The sequence below is a fragment of the Lissotriton helveticus genome, chromosome 3_1 (genome assembly GCF_964261635.1).
Source record: "Lissotriton helveticus chromosome 3_1, aLisHel1.1, whole genome shotgun sequence".
NCBI lineage: Eukaryota > Metazoa > Chordata > Amphibia > Caudata > Salamandridae > Lissotriton > Lissotriton helveticus.
In genome coordinates, this window is record NC_136061.1 from 1,817,012,896 (window position 1) to 1,817,036,003 (window position 23,108).

A 23,108-nucleotide genomic window follows, 5' to 3' on the forward strand; every position below is an offset into this window, starting at 1 on the left:
ACTTTTACCAAATGCCAAGTAATTTGGATTCACCCATGGCACCACTCTCACCCCAAAAAAACCAAATGGGTTGGCACCAGCTCTCTTCTAAAGAAAGTAAAACCATTAGTTCCAAGAAATGATTTCAGAACTGTGGTCAGGCCTTGTACTCTCGCATTTCGATGGTGGTAATGCACTGCTTCACGACGTCCCAGATGCCACACAGGCACCTCTTATGGGCATCCTATATGCTACAACAGGTCTCATCCAGAGCCTGAAGAAACATGATCACATCATCCCACACCTGATGGAACTCTGTTGTCTCCACTTGCCGGTCCACACCGTTTTCAAAAACAGTGACATCATTTATAAAGCCATCACGACCAGCATCCCATGCAGACAAGTTCACCATCTCTGGTGGTTCTTGGCACACCCACAGCCAGGACACCATCCGACTGCAGACTAAGCAGTATAAAAACGAAAAAAAGACACGAGATAACAGACCGTTTTTCATCTCCGCACCCAGGATCTTGAACAACATACCCATATCTATCAGGACTGCAGAAAAGTAGTTCCAATATAGGCAGAGTTGAAGACACACCTCTTTAACGAACACTACACCACAATGCATTATCAACCAACTACCTCTCCTATCACTCAATGACATTCTGCCTGCATTTGAGACTGTAGAGCTCTCCGCTGTCCTGTAGCTAGATTCACACTATAGAAATACCACATACATGCATACAAGATTTTCAATTTTTGACGGAGGAGTTGGAGAACCACTAATGCCACAAGAAAACAGAGGGACTCCGTTCCCACTTGACATTTTAGGGAATTTACTCCATTCTATGAAAATGGGGGTAAGGCTGTCAAAAGAAAACGTGCAGGTAATTTTCGGTCTTTTGGGGGAGGCAGTAGGTGCCAAGCTGGAATTGAGGAATGTGCAGGTTTTGTGAGGCAACTCAAACTCTGATTGCAGGGTAGTGAGAGCAGGTCATGCCTTTCAAAGGAGACTTGATTTTCCAGAGGCTGATGTGGTTTTACTAACATGAACAGTGTAGTTGCAGTAGCTTTGGAGAATGGGTACAAGGCAAAAGATAAAACGAAATGTTACATCGTTTGCAGGTATTTATTATGAGATGCCTTACTCATATTATTCTGTTTAGAGCACAACTTGGCCTGGGAGGTTATGATAACATTTCAGAGGTTTTGTCTTGTTTACAGTGGGAGAGATTTCCTGGGCTGGCACCAGAAGCAGACAGATAATGCCACCATAACTGTGAGTGATAGGATGGCGATGATGTTCAGTTCACTGGAGGGAGTAAAATTACAAGCAGGCATGGATGGAATGTGTGGCAAGGAGAGCTTGAAGACGAGAGGCAGGTAAAGAAAGCTATTTACACAGAACTAAGAATATTGTACAGCACTTGCGGTTGATAGTCAGTTATTTTTTATCCAGTGACCATGGCAGCAGAGTTAGCTGGCATACCATGTTATGTTAAAGGTTTTTGTGGACATTAAGTGAGAGAATGTGGAAGAAGGATGCTGGACAACTGGGCAGAGGAAAGGAGTTGGAGGCTGGTTACACTTCAAATATTGGGAGCAATTGTATAGTTTATTCTAGAGGTATTAGGGAATATATGCTTTTCCAGGGCAGAGGCATGTTTAGGGCTCGGGCCTATCGTCCCACTGCGTCAGCAGTGGGCATGGCCCAAAGTCCTATTGTAAGGGCTTCGAAAAACGTACCTACGAATTCCAGGCTGCTCGTGCTTTTTTGTGTGTTTTTTTCGGTATGTGCATTGCCCTTGGTGTTCGAGTGCGTGTGGTTTAGAAAGAGAACATGCAGTAGGCCATAGGCGGTCGAGTAGCTCCGCCTATGGCCCATTGGTGTCTGTTACGCGCACCAGAAGGCCATATATATTCAATTATCTCGGCCGTGACGGCAGAGATAATTGAAGACATATGCTGGCAGTGGCGCGCCGCACGCACCACTCACCAGCGTTTCTTTTGTTTTTTTTTACAAACCTAAATCCACTCTGAAAGGTGCATTGGAAGCCATACTTGGGACGAGGAATGCTGCCTCTACGCTACTTGCATGGCGAGCTTCGAGCATTTGAAAGTATTCCTTCCGGGAAAAGCCACAGTGGAGAAAATACAGTCACAGGCAGTGTTGCTGCAATAATTTACAAAGGCAAGCTCTAGCAGGTGTAATAGCGAGTAGATCATGTTCTGTTTTGTGTGTTTTAAAAAAAAAACTAAATCCACTCTGAAAGGTGCCTTGGAAACCATACTTGGGATGAGAAATGCTACCTCTACGCTGCTTGCACGGCGAGCTTCGAGCATGGTTAAAGCCTCGAGGAAGCCCCGGAGACCAGTGTGTGACCTGTTCTCTTTACCTCCCTCTGCCTTTCACATGCTGCCCATTCCCCTTCTCCCCGAGATGACCGCTGTAGCTTACAAGCATTACCCGCACCAGATATAAATCCAATACGTTTGATAACCCTATTACTTCACTTATAGGCTTTGAGAGTGTTGAGTGCAGAGTGCAGAGTGTTGAGTGCAGAGTGCATGCAGAGTGTTGAGTGCAGACTGTTGAGTGCAGAGTGTTGAGTGCAGAGTGTTGAGTGCAGCGTGTTGAGAGCAGAGTGTTGAGTTCAGAGTGTTGAGTGCAGAGAACAGAGTGCAGAGTATTGAGTGTTGAGTGCATGCAGAGTGTAGAGTGCAGAGTGTAGAGTGTTGAGTGCAGAGTGTTGAGTGCATGTAGAGTGTTGAGTGCATGCAGAGTGTTGAGTGCAGAGTGTTGAGTGCAGAGTGTTGAGTGCATGCAGAGTGTTGAGTGTTGAGTGCATGCAGAGTGTTGAGTGCATGCAGAGTGTTGAGTGCAGAGTGTTGAGTGCAGAGTGGTGAGTGCATGCAGAGTGTTGAGTGCATGCAGAGTGTTGAGTGCAGAGTGCAGAGTGTTGAGTGCAGAGTGTTGAGTGCAGAGTGTTGAGTGCAGAGTGTTGAGTGCAGTGTTGAGTGCAGAGTGTTGAGTGCAGTGTTGAGTGCAGAGTGTTGAGTGCAGTGTTGAGTGCATGCAGAGTACAGAGTGTTGAGTGCAGAGTGTTGAGTGCAGTGTTGAGTGCAGTGTTGAGTGTAGAGTGTTGAGTGCATGCAGAGTGCAGAGTGCAGTGGTGAGTGTAGAGTGCAGAGTGCAGAGTGTAGAGTGCAGAGTGTAGAGTGCAGAGTGTTGAGTGCATGCAGAGTGTTGAGTGCATGCAGAGTGTTGAGTGAATGCAGAGTGTTGAGTGCAGAGTGCAGAGTGTTGAGTGCAGAGTGTTGAGTGCATGCAGAGTGCAGAGTGTTGAGTGCAGTGTTGAGTGTTGAGTGCAGAGTGTTGAGTGCATGCAGAGTGCAGAGTGTTGAGTGCATGCAGAGTGCAGAGTGTTGAGTGCAGTGTTGAGTGCAGAGTGTTGAGTGCGTGCAGAGTGTTGAGTGCAGAGTGTTGAGTGCAGAGTGTTGAGTGCAGAGTGTTGAGTGCAGTGTTGAGTGCAGAGTGTTGAGTGCAGAGTGTTGAGTGCAGAGTGTTGAGTGCAGTGTTGAGTGCAGAGTGTTGAGTGCATGCAGAGTGCAGAGTGTTGAGTGCAGAGTGTTGAGTGCAGTGTTCAGTGCAGTGTTGAGTGTAGAGTGCATGCAGAGTGCAGAGTGCAGAGTGTAGAGTGCAGAGTGTAGAGTGCAGAGTGCAGAGTGTTGAGTGTTGAGTGCATGCAGAGTGTTGAGTGCATGCAGAGTGTTGAGTGCAGAGTGTTGAGTGCAGAGTGTTGAGTGCATGCAGAGTGCAGAGTGTTGAGTGCAGTGTTGAGTGTTGAGTGAAGAGTGTTGAGTGCAGAGTGTTGAGTGCATGCAGAGTGCAGAGTGTTGAGTGCATGCAGAGTGCAGAGTGTTGAGTGCAGTGTTGAGTGCAGAGTGTTGAGTGCAGAGTGTTGAGTGCGTGCAGAGTGTTGAGTGCAGAGTGTTGAGTGCATAGTGTTGAGTGCATGCAGAGTGTTGAGTGTTGAGTGCAGAGTGTTGAGTGCAGAGTGTTGAGTGCAGAGTGTTGAGTGCATGCAGAGTGCAGTGTTGAGTGCAGAGTGTAGAGTGTTGAGTGCATGCAGAGTGCAGAGTGTTGAGTGCAGTGTTGAGTGTTGAGTGCAGTGTTGAGTGCATGCAGAGTGTTGAGTGCAGAGTGTTGAGTGCAGAGTGTTGAGTGCATGCAGAGTGCAGAGTGTTGAGTGCAGTGTTGAATGCAGAGTGTTGAGTGCAGAGTGAGTGCATGTAGAGTGCAGTGTTGAGTGTTGAGTGCAGAGTGTTGAGTGAATGCAGAGTGCAGAGTGCAGAGTGTAGAGTGCAGAGTGTAGAGTGCAGAGTGTTGAGTGTTGAGTGCATGCAGAGTGTTGAGTGCATGCAGAGTGTTGAGTGCAGAGTGTTGAGTGCAGAGTGTTGAGTGCATGCAGAGTGCAGAGTGTTGAGTGCAGTGTTGAGTGTTGAGTGAAGAGTGTCGAGTGCAGAGTGTTGAGTGCATGCAGAGTGCAGAGTGTTGAGTGCAGTGTTGAGTGCAGAGTGTTGCGTGCAGAGTGTTGAGTGCAGAGTGTTGAGTGCATAGTGTTGAGTGCATGCAGAGTGTTGAGTGTTGAGTGCAGAGTGTTGAGTGCAGAGTGTTGAGTGCAGAGTGTTGAGTGCATGCAGAGTGCAGTGTTGAGTGCAGAGTGTAGAGTGTTGAGTGCATGCAGAGTGCAGAGTGTTGAGTGCAGTGTTGAGTGTTGAGTGCAGTGTTGAGTGCAGAGTGTTGAGTGCAGAGTGTTGAGTGCATGCAGAGTGTTGAGTGCAGAGTGTTGAGTGCAGAGTGTTGAGTGCAGAGTGTTGAGTGCATGCAGAGTGTTGAGTGCAGAGTGTTGAGTGCAGAGTGTTGAGTGCAGAGTGTTGAGTGCATGCAGAGTGCAGAGTGTTGAGTGCAGTGTTGAATGCAGAGTGTTGAGTGCAGAGTGAGTGCATGTAGAGTGCAGTGTTGAGTGTTGAGTGCAGAGTGTTGAGTGAATGCAGAGTGCAGAGTGTTGAGTGCAGTGTTGAGTGCAGAGTGTTGAGTGCAGAGTGTTGAGTGCAGAGTGTTGAGTGCAGAGTGTTGAGTGCATGCAGAGTGCAGAGTGTTGAGTGCAGAGTGTTGAGTGCAGAGTGTTGAGTGCAGAGTGTTGAGTGCAGAGTGTGACTGCAGAGTGACTGTTCCAGAGAGAGCAGGGTATGCTTGTGCGCTTACACGGTGCACTGACACACAGGAGCTAAAACAAAGAAAAGCTGAACACGTGTCTGGGGAGCTTCATTGAGGCAGCCGGCCCTCTGTGAGGGGGGCAGCAAGGAGGGGACGCCTCAACCAATCAAGCGCAACAACTCACAACCTACTGTACGATTACAACACAGGCCAAAGGGCAGAGCTAGGTTTTTTCGCATTACGTAGGGTGAGCAGAGTGTGAGTGTGTAGGGTGAGCAGTGTGTGAGCGTGCAGGGTGAGCGGTGTGTGAGTATGCAGGGTTAACAGTGTGTGAGCGTGCAGGGTGATCATTGTGTGAGCGTGTAGGGCGAGCAGTGTGTGAGTGTGTAGGGTGAGCAGTGTGTGAGTGTGTAGGGTGAGCAGTGTGTGAGTTTGTAGGGTGAGCAGTGTGTGAGTGTGCAGGGTGAGCAGTGTGAGAGCGTGTAGGGTGAGCAGTGTGTGTGTGTGTAGGGTGAGCAGTGTGTGTGTGCAGGGTGAACAGTGTGTGTGTGCAGGGTGAACAGTGTGTGTGTGCAGGGTGAACAGTGTGTGTGAACAGTGTGTGTGTGCAGGGTGAACAGTGTGTGTGTGCAGGGTGAACAGTGTGTGAGTGTGCAGGGTGAACAGTGTGTGAGTGTGCAGGGTGAACAGTCTGTGAGTGTGCAGGATGAACAATTCCAATCCAAACCACATAATTCCACTAGACACCACATGCATACACTCCATAACACATGGCTAAAAGGCATTGCCATCTACAATGCCATTAGCTCTAACTCAAATAAATCCGAGACCTATTGCATTTCCAATGCTTGTTTTATTTTTATTGACCCTCTGTCTAGGTCCGCTCTCTCCCCGCACCTCTGCTGTGCCGTCTCATGCCTCCAAAACCCGACCTCCTCCTTGGGAGGTTCGAGGCTGCTGCCTGCTCCTGCGCCTGCTGCCCGCTCCAACTGGGACCAGACTGCCTGCAAGCACCGTAACCTTTCTCAGCTGTTTTTTTTCTTAATTTGTCCCTGTTGTGTCACTATTATTGTGCCCATCTGTGTCTTGCTCTAATTCCACCACTGTTTTATTTTCTCGTGCCTGCCTGTTCCTTTTGTCGCTGATGCCCCTGCTTCCCCCCCCCCCGAAATTCCCCCGGAATTCCACCCCTCCCGCCTCCCAGCCTCTCCTCCCTCCCACCTCCCCTACTTAATGGCGGCCACTGCGAGGTTGCGCACAGTGGGCTCGCCTCCGGCGCGCCGAATGCTCACCAAAGGCAAGCCCGTCTGCGCCCGTCCATGACCCGACTGCGGCCAGCGCCAGGAACCCTGGACCTCCCACTACCCATCGCTATGACACCACCATCCTCCTTGAACTCAACCCTGGAAGACTTAGAAAATGCCAACAGGCCTTGCCAAACATGACCCATGGCCAGTTCTCCTGCCTCCACTGCCACCAGACACTCACCGCCACCCCGTTCTCCAACACCGCCAACGCCAGCACCGGCAACACCCTAAAATGCATCCTCCTCAACGTAGGCTCCATACAAACACGCCATTGAAATCTGGAACCTACTCGACTCTCTCTCACCCGACATCGCCTTCTTCACAGAGACCTGGACCAACGCATCCTCCGCCCTCGACATCAGCACCGCCATCCCAGATGGATACACGAGCAATAGGAAAGACCGCCCCAACAACCCAGGAGGGGGCCTCGCTATCGCCCACAAGAGCACCTTCCGCCTCGCCACCTCCAGCGAAACGTTCCCCTCCACCGAACACCTGCACTTCCAGATCCAGACCACCCCCAAAGCCACGCTCCGAGGAACCCTTGTCTACAGAAACCCCGGCCCCAGAACACCCTTTGCCACCACCATCACTGACTTCAGTGCACCCCACGCCATCTCCTCAACAAACTACATACTTATTGGAGCACCATCCTTCGCGACAACGTCACCAGCATCGGACTTAAACAACTCGTCAACACACCGACCCACAGAGCAGGACACACCCTCGACCCCATCTTCGCGGCAGGAAACAGCGTCCAATTCAGCCACACAACGCAGCCGCCATGGACCGACCACCACTGCGTACACTTCGCCATCAACAAACCCAAGGCACTCAAACCAGCCCTCCCCCCTCACCCCCCACGAAGGAACTGGAGCAAGGTTACCGACGAGCAACTTAACTCCACCCTCACCCGAGATAACTACACCTGGGCATCCGACGCAAATGACGCAGCCAGAGAACTCCACACCTGGATCTCCGACTGCGCAGACGCAGACCCCGACAGACAACGCCCTAGAAAGCCGCCTGGTTCACCACCGCTCTCCAAGAAGCCAGACGCACCTGCAGACGCCTGGAGAACTGGTGAAACACCAAGACAACCGAAAACCACACCATCTACAATGACGCCATGACGGACTACCACAACCAGATCAGAGCCACCAAGAGGAATCATCCACAACAAAATCATGGCTAACTCCACCAACTCCAAGGAACTTTTCAGTGTCATTCAAGTATTCAACAACCCACGCAGCGAAGCCGCAGACATCACCCATCCCAAGACCTCTGTGACAAGCTTGGAACCTATTTCCACCTCAAGATCAAAAACCTCTACGACAACTTCATCGACCATCTGCCAGGCGCCACAGACGGCCCCCCAGAAACACCAGCCAGCCCACCATCTCCAACTGGACACAGATCGCAGCCAAAGACACTGCCTCGACCATGAAAAGCATCTACTCGGGGGCCCAACCGACCCCTGCCCCCCTCACAGATACTACAGAGCCGCGGCCACCATCGCACCCAAACTAAAACGCACCGTCAACACCACCTTCAAAACAGGCACCTTCCCAGACGACTGGAAGCGCGCAGAATTCAGACCACTGCTCAAGAAGCCCACAGCTGCCCCACCGACTTCGAGAACTACCGGCCCATCTCGCTCCTCGCCTTCGCAGCCAAAGTTGCAGAGAAAACAGTCAACAGGAAACTGGCACGATTCATTGAAGAGAACGCCGTCCTCGACCTGTCCCAATCTGTATTCCGAAGCAACCACAGCACAGAGACCGCCCTACTCACCGCCACAGATGACATCCGCACCCTCCTGGACCAAGGCCACTCCGCAGCCCTCATCATACCCGACCTATCAGCGGCCTTCTACACCGTTTCCCACAGCACACTAGTAGCCAGATTACATGACACAGGCATACAAGGAACAGCCCTGGACTGGATCCGATCATTCCTCACCGGAAGAAGCGAAAGGGTCAGACTCCCACCCGTCCTCTCCGACCCCATGAAAATCATCTGCGGAGTTCCACAGGGTTCATCCCTGAGCCCCACCCTCTTCTACATCTACATGGCCCCCCTCGCAGCCATTGTCCGACAACACGGTGTCATCATCGTATCCTACGCTGATGACACCCAGCTCATCCTCTCCCTCACCAAAGACCCCACCATTGACAAACTCAACTTCCAGAAAGGAATGCAAGACGTTGCAGTCTGGATGACCAATAGCTGCCTATAGCTCAATGCCGAGAAGACAGAAGTCCTTGTCCTCTTTACCACCCCTTCTGCATGGAACAGCACCTGGTGGCCGACCGCCCTCGGAAGCCCACCTACCCCCTCAGACCATACCAAGAAACTCAGCATTGTACTCGACTCATCACTCACCATGAACCGACAGGTCAATGCCGTCACCACTAGCTGCTTCAACACCCTCCGCATTCTCTGCAAGACCTTCAAGTAGATCCCCCCTGGGTCAAGGAAGACAGTCACCCACGCACTCATCACCAGCAGACTGGACTATGTAAACGAACTCTACGCTGGCATCAACAAGTCCCTACTCCGCAAACTCCAGACAATACAGAACACCGCTGCCAGACTCGTCCTTGGCATCCCCCGACACAAACACATCAGTCAACACATATGAAGTCTCCACTGGCTCCCCATGGAGAAAAGAGTCACTTTTTTTAAAATCATCATTCAAGCCTACAAATGCCTACACAACAACGGACCCAAATACATCAACAACCGAACCCTGCCCCCCTCACAGATATTACAGAGCAGCGGCCACCATCGCACCCAAACTAAAACGCACTGTCAACACCACCTTCAAAACAGGCATCTTCCCAGACGACTGGAAGCGCGCAGAAGTCAGACCACTGCTCAAGCCACAGCTGACCCCACCGACCTCAAGAACTATCGGCCCATCTCGCTCCTCCGCTTCGCAGCCAAAGTTGCAGAGAAAACAGTCAACAGGAAACTGGCACGATTCATTGAAGAGAACGCCGTCCTCGACCTGTCCCAATCTGTATTCCGAAGCAACCACAGCACAGAGACCGCCCTACCCACCGCCACAGATGACATCCGCACCCTCCTGGACCAAGGCCACTCCGCAGCCCTCATCATACCCGACCTATCAGCGGCCTTCGACACCGTTTCCCACAGCACACTAGTAGCCAGATTACACGACACAGGCATACAAGGAACAGCCCGGGACTGGATCCGATCATTCCTCACCGGAAGAAGCGAAAGGGTCAGACTCCCACCCGTCCTCTCCGACCCCATGAAAATCATCTGCGGAGTTCCACAGGGTTCATCCCTGAGCCCCACCCTCTTCTACATCTACATGGCCCCCCTCGCAGCCATTGTCCGACAACACGGTGTCAACATCGTATCCTACGCTGATGACACCCAGCTCATCCTCTCCCTCACCAAAGACCCCACCATTGACAAACTCAACTTCCAGAAAGGAATGCAAGACGTTGCAGTCTGGATGACCAATAGCTGCCTATAGCTCAACGCCGAGAAGACAGAAGTCCTTGTCCTCTTTACCACCCCTTCTGCATGGAACAGCACCTGGTGGCCGACCGCCCTCGGAAGCCCACCTACCCCCTCAGACCATACCAAGAAACTCAGCATTGTACTCGACTCATCACTCACCATGAACCGACAGGTCAATGCCGTCACCACTAGCTGCTTCAACACCCTCCGCATTCTCTGCAAGACCTTCAAGTAGATCCCCCCTGGGTCAAGGAAGACAGTCACCCACGCACTCATCACCAGCAGACTGGACTATGTAAACGAACTCTACGCTGGCATCAACAAGTCCCTACTCCGAAAACTCCAGACAATACAGAACACCGCTGCCAGACTCGTCCTTGGCATCCCCCGACACAAACACATCAGTCAACACATATGAAGTCTCCACTGGCTCCCCATGGAGAAAAGAGTCACTTTTTTAAAATCATCATTCAAGCCTACAAATGCCTACACAACAACGGACCCAAATACATCAACAACCGAACCCTGCCCCCCTCACAGATATTACAGAGCAGCGGCCACCATCGCACCCAAACTAAAACGCATTGTCAACACCACCTTCAAAACAGGCATCTTCCCAGACGACTGGAAGCGCGCAGAAGTCAGACCACTGCTCAAGCCACAGCTGACCCCACCGACCTCAAGAACTATCGGCCCATCTCGCTCCTCCCCTTCGCAGCCAAAGTTGCAGAGAAAACAGTCAACAGGAAACTGGCACGATTCATTGAAGAGAACGCCTTCCTTGACCTGTCCCAATCTGTATTCCGAAGCAACCACAGCACAGAGAACGCCCTACTCGCCGCCACAGATGACATCCGCACCCTCCTGGACCAGGGCCACTCCGCAGCCCACATCATACCCGACCTATCAGCGGCCTTCGACACCGTCTCCCACAGCACACTAGTAGCCAGACTACACGACACAGGCATACAAGGAACAGCCCTGGACTGGATCCGATCATTCCTCACCGGAAGAAGCCAAAGGATCAGACTCCCACCCGTCCTCTCCGACCCCATGAAAATCACCTGCGGAGTTCCACAGGGTTCATCCCTGAGCCCCACCCTCTTCTACATCTACTTGGCCCCCCTCGCAGCCATTGTCCGACAACACGGTGTCAATATCGTATCCTACGCCGACGACACCCAGCTCATCCTCTCCCTCACCAAAGACCCCACCACTGACAAACTCAACTTCCAGAAAGGAATGCAAGACATCGCAGTCTGGATGACCAATAGCTGCCTGGAGCTCAACGCCAAGAAGACAGAAGTCCTTGTCCTCTTTACCACCCCTTCTGCATGAGACAGCACCTGGTGGCCCACCTACCCCCTCAGACCATACCAAGAAACTCAGCATCGTACTCTACTCATCACTCACCATGAACCGACAGGTCAATGCCGTCACCTCCAGCTGCTTCAACACCCTCCGCATCCTCTGCAAGACCTTCAAGTAGATCCCCCCCTGAGTCAAGGAAGACAGTCACCCACGTACTCATCACCAGCAGACTGGACTATGTAAACGAACTCTACGCTGGCATCAACAAGTCCCTACTCTGCAAACTCCAGACAATACAGAACACCGCTGCCAGACTCGTCCTTGGCATCCCCCGACACAAACACATCAGTCAACACATACGAAGTCTCCACTGGCTCCCAATGGAGAAAAGAGTAACTTTTTTAAAATCCTAATTCAAGCCTACAAATGCCTACACAACAAAGGATCCAAATACCTCAATGACAGAATCAACTTCCACGTACCTAAAAGAAACCTTCCATCTTCTAACCTCGCACTGGACGAAATCCCGTGCATCCACAGAGCCAGAGCAGGCCGAAGATCCTTCTCTCACATTGCAGCCAAGACCTGGAACGAGCTACTGGCAGACATCAGATGCGCCCCCTTCTTGAACACCTTCAGGAAGACCCTCAAGACCTGGCTTTTTGGCTAAACAGATCTGGGGACCATCTCCCCCCTCCCCTCGGCACCTTGAGACCCTCATGGGTGAGTAGCGTGCTTACAATTTTGATTGATTGATTTGTTTCACCTACATACCGTATGACTGTTCTGTGGGGCATTTAGGGTTTCTGAACTGTTAGGCAGCCGGGGGCCATGCAGGTAAGAGCGGGGAGGTAGTAGGGGGGTATTTCTACAGACGTGCAAATAATTAATTTTCCCTCGTCATGGTCTGTCGAAATTCCCCCGTCCACCCACCTCCTTCCATGGGCCCCACCGGTCTTCCCTGCACGGGCCACGGCTGCTGTTAGGGCATAGAGGGAAAAAAGGCTGTTACTGTGTGAGGTCTGTGGGATGATAATACTGTGCAGATTTGCCTGAGGTGTTCAAAGATCAAGATCACAGGGGAAAGATAGTGGGGGTTTCCAAAATTGGGAACTCTAACTTTATGCCCAGTGAGAGCGTGCTATGGATTTTGTGATTGTGGTGGGAATTTATGGAGCAAGGTTTTATGCGTCATCATTGTGATTATACCTCATAATTGTGAAACTATCCGGATTTGAGGGATTGTCGTAAAGCTGTGGGGTTGCTGGAACTCCCTCAGTTACTACATGGGATGCAATCATTTAGGAAAAGAGCAGCTATTGAAGCAGATAGGGTAGGATTATCTGGAACTGTGATAAGGAGACTCAGGCATCAGAAATCAAACTGCACCAAGGGTTATGTGAGAGCATAAATGGTACTAGAATTAGGCGGAGGGACACAGCAGAAGAAGTGAAAGGTCGAGGAGCTAAGTAATGAATGCTTCGGCTATATTCTAATGTTGCTTATTTTTGTGTATATGTTTTTCATCCTTGCACTGCTGCTAGGTGTATACAAGGCCCAGTAGACTTAATGATATGGATCTGGATCACAGAATATTAATTTGCAAAGTGGTCCCCCAAACATTCCAAAACAAGGGAGTTCAAGAAGCAACTAGGAAGAGATGACCGGGGAATTTCATCATAATGGTTTGGTAAAGATGAGATGAAGAGATGTCAGTTGCTGCCAAAGATGTCAAAATCACTGCCCAGACTAATTGGTAGTTCATTTGGGAAAAAATAACCTGGGGCCATATTGCATACAGTGCTGCAACTGGTGTGTGCACTAATTGTTGTACCCTGGGGGCACTGTAGTATTACAGAAGGGGCCACTGACGCTCATGTGGTATAGCGCCTGCGCACATATAACTCTGGTGCACAAACAGCACTAGCGCTGTTTTAAGAGGGAAACACTTTGGCCATCAAGATGTGCACTGGTGTGTGTCACATAAAGGTCAGTGTACCCCCGGAGGGCGGGCCTCTGAAGGGGGAACAGCTATCATATGGTCCTCCCAAAAATCCTCCTTCAAACGGGTGCAGTCACTTACTGCATATGCCTGCAGGCAGATTTTTTGTTCCCCCTTTGAAGTGGAGGCGGGTCCTGCACAGTGGAAGACCCAGTGGCTGCTTCAAGCAGCTGCTCTGTATTTCACTAATACAATTTAATAGCTGCACTGGGGGCAGCTCATTATCAGTATTAGTGTGCACTGTCCCTGTTTGCGCCCAGTGAACAAATCTGCATGTGCGCTGGGGCGCAAACTGGGACAGATCGCCCTATTTGTAGTACGGCCCATGGTTCTTGTAATGTGCATAATGTTAAACTTATGAGGAAGGATCTAAGAAAGAGAACGATGTAATTGTGGGCACATATGTAAAATGAAAAGAGCTAGGGCAGAGGAAGATATGTAGAGGGGTCATCATGCCAGGGGCCACTAAGAATTAATGCAGGATGTATCTTTTATGATAGTGAGGTGGGGTGTTGGGACAAGGTGACCAAGTATGTCCCCCTAACCCAAGTGCCTAACTGCAGGTGTCTGGTATCTTGTTTTTTTATTTTGGTTCTAGCCTAACACTAATTTTATATCTGTGCAGAGGCTTAGACTGGCCTTTGATGTGAGTGAGGTTCTGGACCGGTCCTATTTCCTGGAGAGGCGCAGCAAGTACCAAACATGCCCTCATTTGTCAGACAGTGGCTTCAGAGTTTGTGAATACAGTGCCTGTGAATCCATAGTTGTGACCCTTTGATCTATCAGTGGAGGCCTACTGGCCTCCAGAAGTTAGAAGTTTGACTTCTGAATTCTTAACCCAGATCCTAGCGTTAACATCTGTTTGCATGATATTTGTGTTTGTGTATGTGACCTGTGTGGTACGTTTGTTGTGTGTATAAAATCTCTCAGGTACCTGTGTTGTCCAAATAACCTCTGCAAAGATTTGGATGACTTCTTTGTTAAGGAGGCCAATATTCAAACTCTGCTGGTTGATGCTCAGGATTCTTGTACAACCCTGAGTAATTTGACCAAGGAGGGTAGAAACTGTGCCATGTGCACTCCCAGATGTTCAGAAAATGGAACACCTGTCCTTGCTGAACATTTGTCAATTCCTGACTATATTGAGATCAATTTGATCTGGCTCCCCACTAGATGCTCTTCATCCGTCGAAATTTAGTCTCTTAGACCTGGAGATACTCCAAAAGGTAGTTGAAATACTCAACTCCTCGCTCAAAGAGGGTTGTATTCCAGCAGCCTGGAAACACAATATGGTTCTCCTGATCTTGGAAAAGCCCAGTCTCGACTCTACTAACTGGTTGAGTTTTCGACATATTTCAGTGCTGCCCATCTTAGCGAAATTCTGGAAAAGCATGTCAATTTGCAGCTTACTACTTTTGTGGAAGATCATAATGGTTGGCATCCACCACAGTCAGGTTTTCAGGTGGGACACAGTACTGAATCCGCTCTCCTGGGAGTCACAGAGCATCTTAGACGTCTTCTGGATGAGGGAGGTACAGCTGCACGCATTTTATTAGATCTCAGTGCGGCCTTTGATACTGTGTCCCATTCCATCCTCCTGGAAAGGCTTAAGTCACTGGGCCTGGAGGGCATTGCATTAGCCTGGATGTCTTCATTTCTTGAAGACTGTTCATTCCAGGTCTTTTCAGGCAGTGCTAGGTCAAAACCACGGGCACTAGTCTGCGGTGTTCCCCAGGGATCGGCATTGCACTTGTCGGCAGTGTCCCCCAGGGATCGACATTAAGCCCAATGCTGTTCAACATCTATGTACGCCCACTTACAGAGATGATTGAGAGCTGTTGCTTAACTTTGTTGTTGTATGCAAAAGACACATAGATAGATCATCTTTGCTTTGTGACCTGCACAGGACAAGTACACCAGAACTCTGAACTTAGGCCTGCGCTGGAATTCTGAATGGATGGGTGCAAATTCACTTAAGCTCAAGGGTAAGAAGACTGAGGTCATGATCCTGGGAAAAAATCCCCAACTATTGGGCCTTCAGCATTCGCTGTAGTCTCTAGCTAGCCTCCCAGATCTGTCACCGAAGGTAAAGAATCTTGGCTTCTGGCTGGATGAGAAGCTTACGATGAAGACATAGGATGCAAAGGTAGTTTCTACCTGTTTTGCAGTTCTGAGGTGGATAAGAAAGATCATAGGCATAATAACTCTTTCTGCTCAGAAAACTGTGTTCAAGCATTAATCCTGTCTAGAACAGACTATGGGAACGGTCTATACTTGAGGGCTGAGATCCACTTGTAAGGACATTATTGTTGATCAGACCTAAATTTGAAATTGTGCAATTGTGGGGGCATTTTATTGTAATTAGAAAACGTAATTTTAACTCAAACTTGCTTGCGGGCATTTTTGGAAACAACTTGCTCTTTTTGGTAATCAGCGGCACCCGTAGCTTAGCAGGTCTGCCATCTTACGTTTACAGCGTCATTTAGACACTATAAAGCAGCGGGCTGGAGCATTCGTGCTCTACTAAGATCCAATTGTAAGGAGATTATTGTTGATCACAAATCAGCGAGGTAGAATCTGCTGTACCAGTGAGGAACTTATGAGCATTGGTAAGTGACCCGCCACTCTCACAGGGACTCACTATACTGAGAGTCATAATGTTAAGACTTAATCGATGGACAGGTTAAAATGAGGTCTGGTGAATACTAGATCCCTCCCAAAACACGCCGAAAATAAATTAATTTACTGCTTGACACAGGGGGGTTTGACGTAATATTCATTACGGAAACATGGACTACAGGGGACTCTGTCTTGGATCTTGACAGGGCATATCTGTATGGTTTCAAAGGGTTCCATAAGCCCGAGCTGGTAAGAAGGGGGGGGGAGAGTTAGGCATTCTCCAGAAAGATAGTTGGGACTTTACCATCTTTCCTCTAGATGAGGCAGATGGGATAGAAGTACTAGCATTCCAGCTAAAGGCTCATAAGGAAAATATGGATAAGGGGATTCTCTGTTATAGGCCACCTAATACCGCAAACTCCTCTCTTTCCTCTCTCTTAGACATTGTTACCAATATGAGGCTTAGGTACACCAATCTTTTTCTGCTTGGAGACCTACACTTTTGGGCAGAAGGAGGCCATCTGCGGCTTATAAGGAGCCGATGAGTACCTGTGAAACTATCAGCCTTCAACAACAGCTCATGGCCCTACACACATAGCTGGCCACACTCTAATTTTTCCCTCAGATGGTCTAATTTCTATAGGGGAAACTACCTCTCTATGCTGGACCAATCACTCACTGATCATCTTTTACCTGCATGTGGGTAAGAACGGATCCCTGGAAAAGACAGTCACACACTCAGTAGAAAGCAGAGCATGGAACAAACTCTCAAATATTAAGTCTAAACCTTTTTTTAACGACGCACACTTCAATAGAAGTGAACTATCAAAAGTTTGAAAGTTAAATCTTAAAACATTTAGATGAAATTATACCTCTGACTACCTCAAACCCTGAAAAAAATTGTCAGCCCCATGGTGCAATCTCACTCTAAAAGAAGCTGAACTAAAGTGCAGACAATTGGAGAGGAGATGGAGGTGCCCTTGTCTTAAGGAAGATAAGATTTATCTAAAAGCTGCAATAAAAGACTATAAAAATAAGTTAAGAAAACCAAAACTAACTATTACTGTGAGCTGATCACTGCAGCCCCTAACAAAACAAAAAAATACATTTGACATAGTCAAGGATTTCATCAATCTCTCTCGTTTTAAGCGAGAAATTACACTTTCGCAGAAATTATGTGATGACTTGTCGGAACACTTTGAAAACAAGATCAAAACAATTCTAGATGGAATTGATAAACCTACTGCACTAAAATACTATACTCCAAACACTAATAGTCCCACTCCATTTGGCTCACCACACCTTTCAGATGTCACTTCCGCGGCATTGACTAGTTTGGACCCTATTTCTGTTGAGGCTCTTGAGGCTCTTAAAACTTTGTATAGGTCAGCCGCGGTTATTTATTTATTTATTTATTTATTTTCCCTCTGCATTGTCCCTCGAAATACACCCTTACTCAGCCCCACCACTGTTACCTACACGGACCGCGGCTGGTATAGATCCATGAAATCAGGGTCTCCCCCGGATCCCCTCCCATCAAAGCAATGGATAAAATGGGAAGATGAACTGGCAGGCCCTCTCTTACAACTTTGTAACCATTGCCTTAAAATTGAGACTGTGCCTGACTGTTGGAAAAGAGCTATAGGGAAGCCACTACTGAAAAAAGCTCTGTCTGACGCATCAGATCTAGCTAATTTCAACCCATTTCCCTTCTTCCCTTTCCAATAAAAATTTTAAAGAATTCCCCCTTTTTTATCTAAATTTAGAACAACATCAAATATCATCCTCCAGGGCTCTTCACTCCATCCTATTTTATTCAATATTTATATTAAACCTCTTGATTCTCTGATTAAGGACCACAAGATGAAGTTGATTAACTATGTGAATGATACCCAGTTGATTTTGGCATTAAATAAAGATCAGGGTGACACTCAACGCAACTTTCAGGTATGTAGCCTGGACATCTTTATCTGGATGAATGCAAATTCACCTAAGATGAATGGAAGCAAAGCTGAGCTCCTTTGTTGTCCATCTAATAAAATTCTGGTTTCACTATCCCCTAACTTCTGGCCACTGCCCACGGAAACCCTGATGGGCACCTCAACTGCACTATGAAATTTAGGTGTTGTTTTATATGAAGGCCTTTCTATGGAAAAGCAAGTGAACGGATTTACCAGGACTTGCTTTGCACTAATCCGGGCCCTCAGGAAGCTATACCCTCTGCTCGATCTCCCAGCTAGATCATTAATCTCTAGAGGTGTAATATTAAGCAGGCTGGACCACTGCAATGCCCTTCTAGTAGGAGATCCCAGCTATGTATCAAAGAAGCTGGAACGCATCCAGATAATTACAGCAAAGCTAACACTAAACAGACCGCGACACTCTTCTGCCACAAATGCTCTGAAAGACCTTCACTGGCTGCCTATCAAACAGAGGATCATATTCAAATCACTCTGTATTGTGCATAAAGCACTACACAACAAAGGACCAACACCCTTACGAGCCAAACTAATAAAATACACTCCTGGCAGTCATCTCTGATTGACCACATGCAACAATCTCCAAGAACACATATTAAAAAAAGTTCGACAAGGAGGGCGTGCTTTCACCGCAAAAGCAGCTTAAATCTGGAATAAACTACCAGCTCCATTAAGATCTCACTCTGACCTGTTAAAATTCAGAACATCTTTGAAAACTTGGCTCTTTCCTCATTAATAGCCTATTTTAGCTTCAGATCTTCATTAGTTGATTTCCCTACATAATGGTCTAGCTAGCGTCAGGATACCATTTTGGTCAGAGTGCACTTTATATTCTTATCTAGTACTATCTACTACTGAGACGGCAGTCATCCAGTGCCTTCAGCTACCTCAAAATGTGGGTGTCAGGCTGCTCTTTTGCCTTACTAAGTATGCATGGGTATCAAATCTTCTTCCGGGAACTCCATTGGCTGACTGTAGACAAACGTATACAATTAAAAGCCTTGTGCTATATGCACAAGGCCAAATCTGGTATTGCGCCTCTCTACATCCAAGATCTAGTGGCACCTTATCCGGTACGTGTGCTTTGGTCATCTAATCAGTCCTTGCGTAAAGTGTCGAATATGTTGAGCATGTATGAAGTGAGTCAGTCATTTTCATACCTTGGGCTGAAGCTCTGGAATTACCTCACGGAATCTCAGTGAAACTGTCCCTCTCTCACGGTGTTTCGCAACGGGCGGGAGACTTGGCTGGTTTAATCTAGGGCTGTACTCCCTCTACCTGGGTCCTAGCGCAGGGAAACTTCTTGGGGTAGGAAAACAAACACTACTTTCAAGGGCTGACCAAGGGTTCAGCACATCAATCCCTATTTTATCAAATGAATTGCCCTGTGCATCTACTTCTGGCACTTGCCTCAGTTGAGTGTCACTGGCATCCAGAATGAACAAAATACTTTGGAGTAGAAGATGCACCAGAAATGGCGTTGGGATAGTACGTTTTAGTCCATTAGTTTTCTTTATTTGTGATAGAAGTAAAATCGGCCATCAGTCAACGCGTTTCGTTCCTTTGATATAGGGAACTTCATCAGGGCTCTGTATGTCAAGTAGAGTGTTCACCAAAGTCCTTGATGATTGGGGTATTGCAAAAGTAGCTTGGGAAATCACCCCATAATAATGGTCAGTCAGGTCTAGACCCAGCTTGTGATCCAGGTCCTCCGTAATCCTGGGGAAAGGCTTGTACGCCAGCTTCAAGGTTGGGGTAGCTGAGCGCTTTATAAGACATAAAAATAAGTATGAATGAACCAGAGTAATACAGGCCTGCTGGTCCCATTTTGGAAGCCTCTGTCCTGTTATTGTGTGCATAATTAAGTTAAATTGTTTTACCAACCAGTGGTAAGTGTATTGCTGACATTCCTGAAGTTGAAAGGAGGACGCCTGGACACTGAAAAGAGGAAAGAAGAGAAAGGGCACCTTTATGAACTCAATTAGGTGGGGGGAAGGGTAGGGAAATCTCTGTTGTTGAAGGGCCCTTTAGATCAGGCCAGCCTTTTGACTCTTTCTGATCACTGTTCAGTGTGGCTGTTGATAGTCAGGTGCAGAATGTTCACACCTCTTTGGCCCCTGTAGTTGCTACACCAGGCTGGAGACTACTCTGCTGTGAGGAATTCTATCCTATCCAAAGTCTGTGTCTGGAGAGTAGTCTAGAGAGGACGGATGAAAGAGAACCAACCCAAACCGGTTCTGAAAGTACATACATAGATTCCACATTCTCCGTCTGCTTTGAGTTTTTGAAAATGTGAGCCACTAACCTAATTATTGTCCCATTTCCAAGTTCTCTGTGACTAAGGGAAGGAGTACTCCACAGCGTACTTGGATGACTGCTGTGCAACCAAGGCTGGTGTAAGCCTGACAGATGGTTTCTCATTGGTGAGGGGATATCACCTGGAGTCTTGCCTTGTAGGAAGGTACTGATTCTCTGACCTGAAGTGCCTTGAAGCCAACCTGCTGCTACTGCTTAGTGTGTGTAGTAGCCTGCCAACCCTGCAGAAATGTCCTGGATATGATGTGTCAGAGCAACTTGACCCACAGTAGTGTGGGTCCGCTGACCAAGGGAAGATTGAAAAGAGCAATCCGTGGGCCCAGAGAAGAGTGCAGCGAAGTCTCTCCACTTGAACAGTTCCAAGTGGGACCTACATCTAAAAGAGTGGACTGTACTACCACACCAGAGAAACGAGCCAGAACAGCCTATGCTGATACACCAAGGAGTGCCCAAGATGACTGAGCTACTACACCAGAGAAGCGTGTCAGAACGGACTGCACCGCTACACGAGAGAAGTGTGCCGAACGGACTGTGCCACTACAAGAAAAGAAGTGTGCCCGAGGGGACCGTGCAGCTCTCTTGCCAGGACTGTGCCAGAGGTCAGGTTAAGCTCCTGCAAGGACTGTGCCGATACTGACATTGATGTTTTACGGTGTGGCCCACCCCTGACTCACTGATCCAGAAGCTGGATTGCCATCAGCAGGAAGACTACATCTTTGCTGGAGTCATGAATGCCTGCAAGGGCTTGGGGTGGTGACCTCCAGTATGCCTGAAGAATGCAGAAGGAACCTTAAGTTGGTGTGTTTCTTTCTGACGAGGTGGTAAGAATGACATGCGTAGCAAGTCCCTGCTGGTCGTTCAAAAAGGACTGGAGTACTGCTGCTGTGGTGGCAACTAAGAAGTTCATCACTATCACAGAGAGTGAAGTGCTGAATGGGTTTACATGGCCCAGTTTGGTAAAGCGCTAGCAGGACAAACTCTGGAAATCAGAGGCTAATGACTCATACTCCCACAACAGGCACCCCTTAAAAAAGTGGCCCACATTCGCGGATTTCACCCATTTACAAAACAGCATTTGGCTAATCTCATGATGCTCATTTTTGGAGAACTGTTTGATAAGTTACATATTTTAAAGCTCATAGAGCCAGAAACGTTTGTGAAAGCTATAAGCACTACATTTTGGCTGGAAGAGTAAGGTGAAATAATGTGGCCCAAAGGCCACAACTCCTGATGTGGCTATGTTTGCCATCTGAATAAGAGATGCGCGAGGGAGCACTCCTAATATGTACGTTTTTAAACCTCCTTGTAAATTGGTGCACTGATTGTAGAGGGTTGTCACTCCTAGGTTCAACTATAGTTAAGACTAACCGAACGGTTAGTCCAATCATGCACTGTTCACTCGGTGTATTCCCACACCTGTTCTGTTTTTAACATTAGATTAATTCATAATGCCATCATTGTTCATATTTTTTAATTGATGACCTTTATTTCAACAAAATTCATATTGTGTATCACAAATCATAAATCATAAGTTCATCACAATCACTTTCAGATTAACAATCATATATGCATTTGTACATTGTAATGATTTTCTCATATCATATTATATTTCAATCAACATTAACATTTAACACGCCCGATGCATTTCGGTACCACAACGGTACCTTCCTCAGGGGCAACTCTAAAGGGGAAAAATAAAAGTATGTGTTTTAACATGTGAGCCCATGGTAGCTGATTTTAAATGAATCTAATTGGATGTAGATATGCATACCTCAATTGGATAAATGTCTGTAGATTCTCGCCTATAAAGTAGAAAGATATCTGTCTGTTACATATGTCATCTCACAGATTGATAGTGAGTATAAACACTTGTGAATGTATATCTTACCCGAGGGTACTTTGAACTGATTTGGGTTAATGCTGTAATAAAAACCACAAGTAGTGCTTGTTAAGACTGTGTCTGTATGTACCTAGATGGTTTGATTAGATAAACAAGAGAAACTGTGTATGCAATGAATTTGCATATCCTACCTGAATTTGAAATCTGTCGGTCGGGAACCTGTTTGGTATTTAAAACATAGTGAAAGCCTGTTAAATCTTTAACGCTTTCCAACTTATTTGTCAACAACCTCGTAAAGAATAAAGGGCTTCCTACCTGAAGGTCTGACTAGCTTTGCGTATCTGTAAGAAAACAGACACGGGCATAAATGAGCCATAATTAAAGAAACGCCGTGAACAAAAGTATACGCAACTTTTTTGATAAATAATGGCGAAAGAAACGCTGAGGGTCGTCTGACATACCTCGTGATAGTATAATCCAAACTTGATCAGAGACGCCGAGTTTTTCGTAGGTGGCCGCCATGAACCGATATTGAGATTTTACACGCCTTTAGTTGTGAACACTAGAAAAGGACTATGGTTCTCATTGCGGGTCACTCATAGGTAATCGAGCTCCATCTTACAATAGAGCAAAAATAGAACGGCCTAATGGATAAATCGAGGGATGAACGATATATACTGACATTATTCAAGAATCTATATTGTGAAATAAGATATTCTATCTGTGAGAAAATAACTGCAAATGATATGAATTGCGAAATAGTCGATGCAGTTGTACTCGCACATGCGTGTAACGATCACTGGGTATCTAAACATAATCGTGTTCCTAATTCAATTTGCTTGTGCGCTAAAAAAATAAAATCCAATCTGTGGTATAACTATGTTAAGGTCTTAATCATAGGCAGCCTTTATATGAACTACCGATGGCGGTAGAACTGTCAATTATAAACGGCTGGTAATTCTAACTTATGTCTAGCGACAAGATATTTGTATTGGAATTATGAGTACCCTAATGTGGGTTGCCTTAACCTGGT

General features: G+C 47.5%; 1 protein-coding gene across 1 annotated transcript in view; it reads right to left on the minus strand.

Moving 5' to 3' along the window:
* TSPAN32 (tetraspanin 32) overlaps window positions 1-22,608 on the minus strand; it is a 526,327-nt gene extending 503,719 nt beyond the window's left edge. Inside the window, exons 1-4 of the mRNA XM_078682734.1 lie at window positions 22,537-22,608; window positions 22,391-22,416; window positions 22,267-22,294; window positions 22,124-22,155 (exon numbers count right to left, since the gene is read on the minus strand). The gene's annotated coding sequence lies outside the window, so the exon portion shown is untranslated. The remainder of the gene's footprint in view (window positions 1-22,123; window positions 22,156-22,266; window positions 22,295-22,390; window positions 22,417-22,536) is intronic.
* Between the last annotated feature and the right edge of the window lie 500 nt (window positions 22,609-23,108).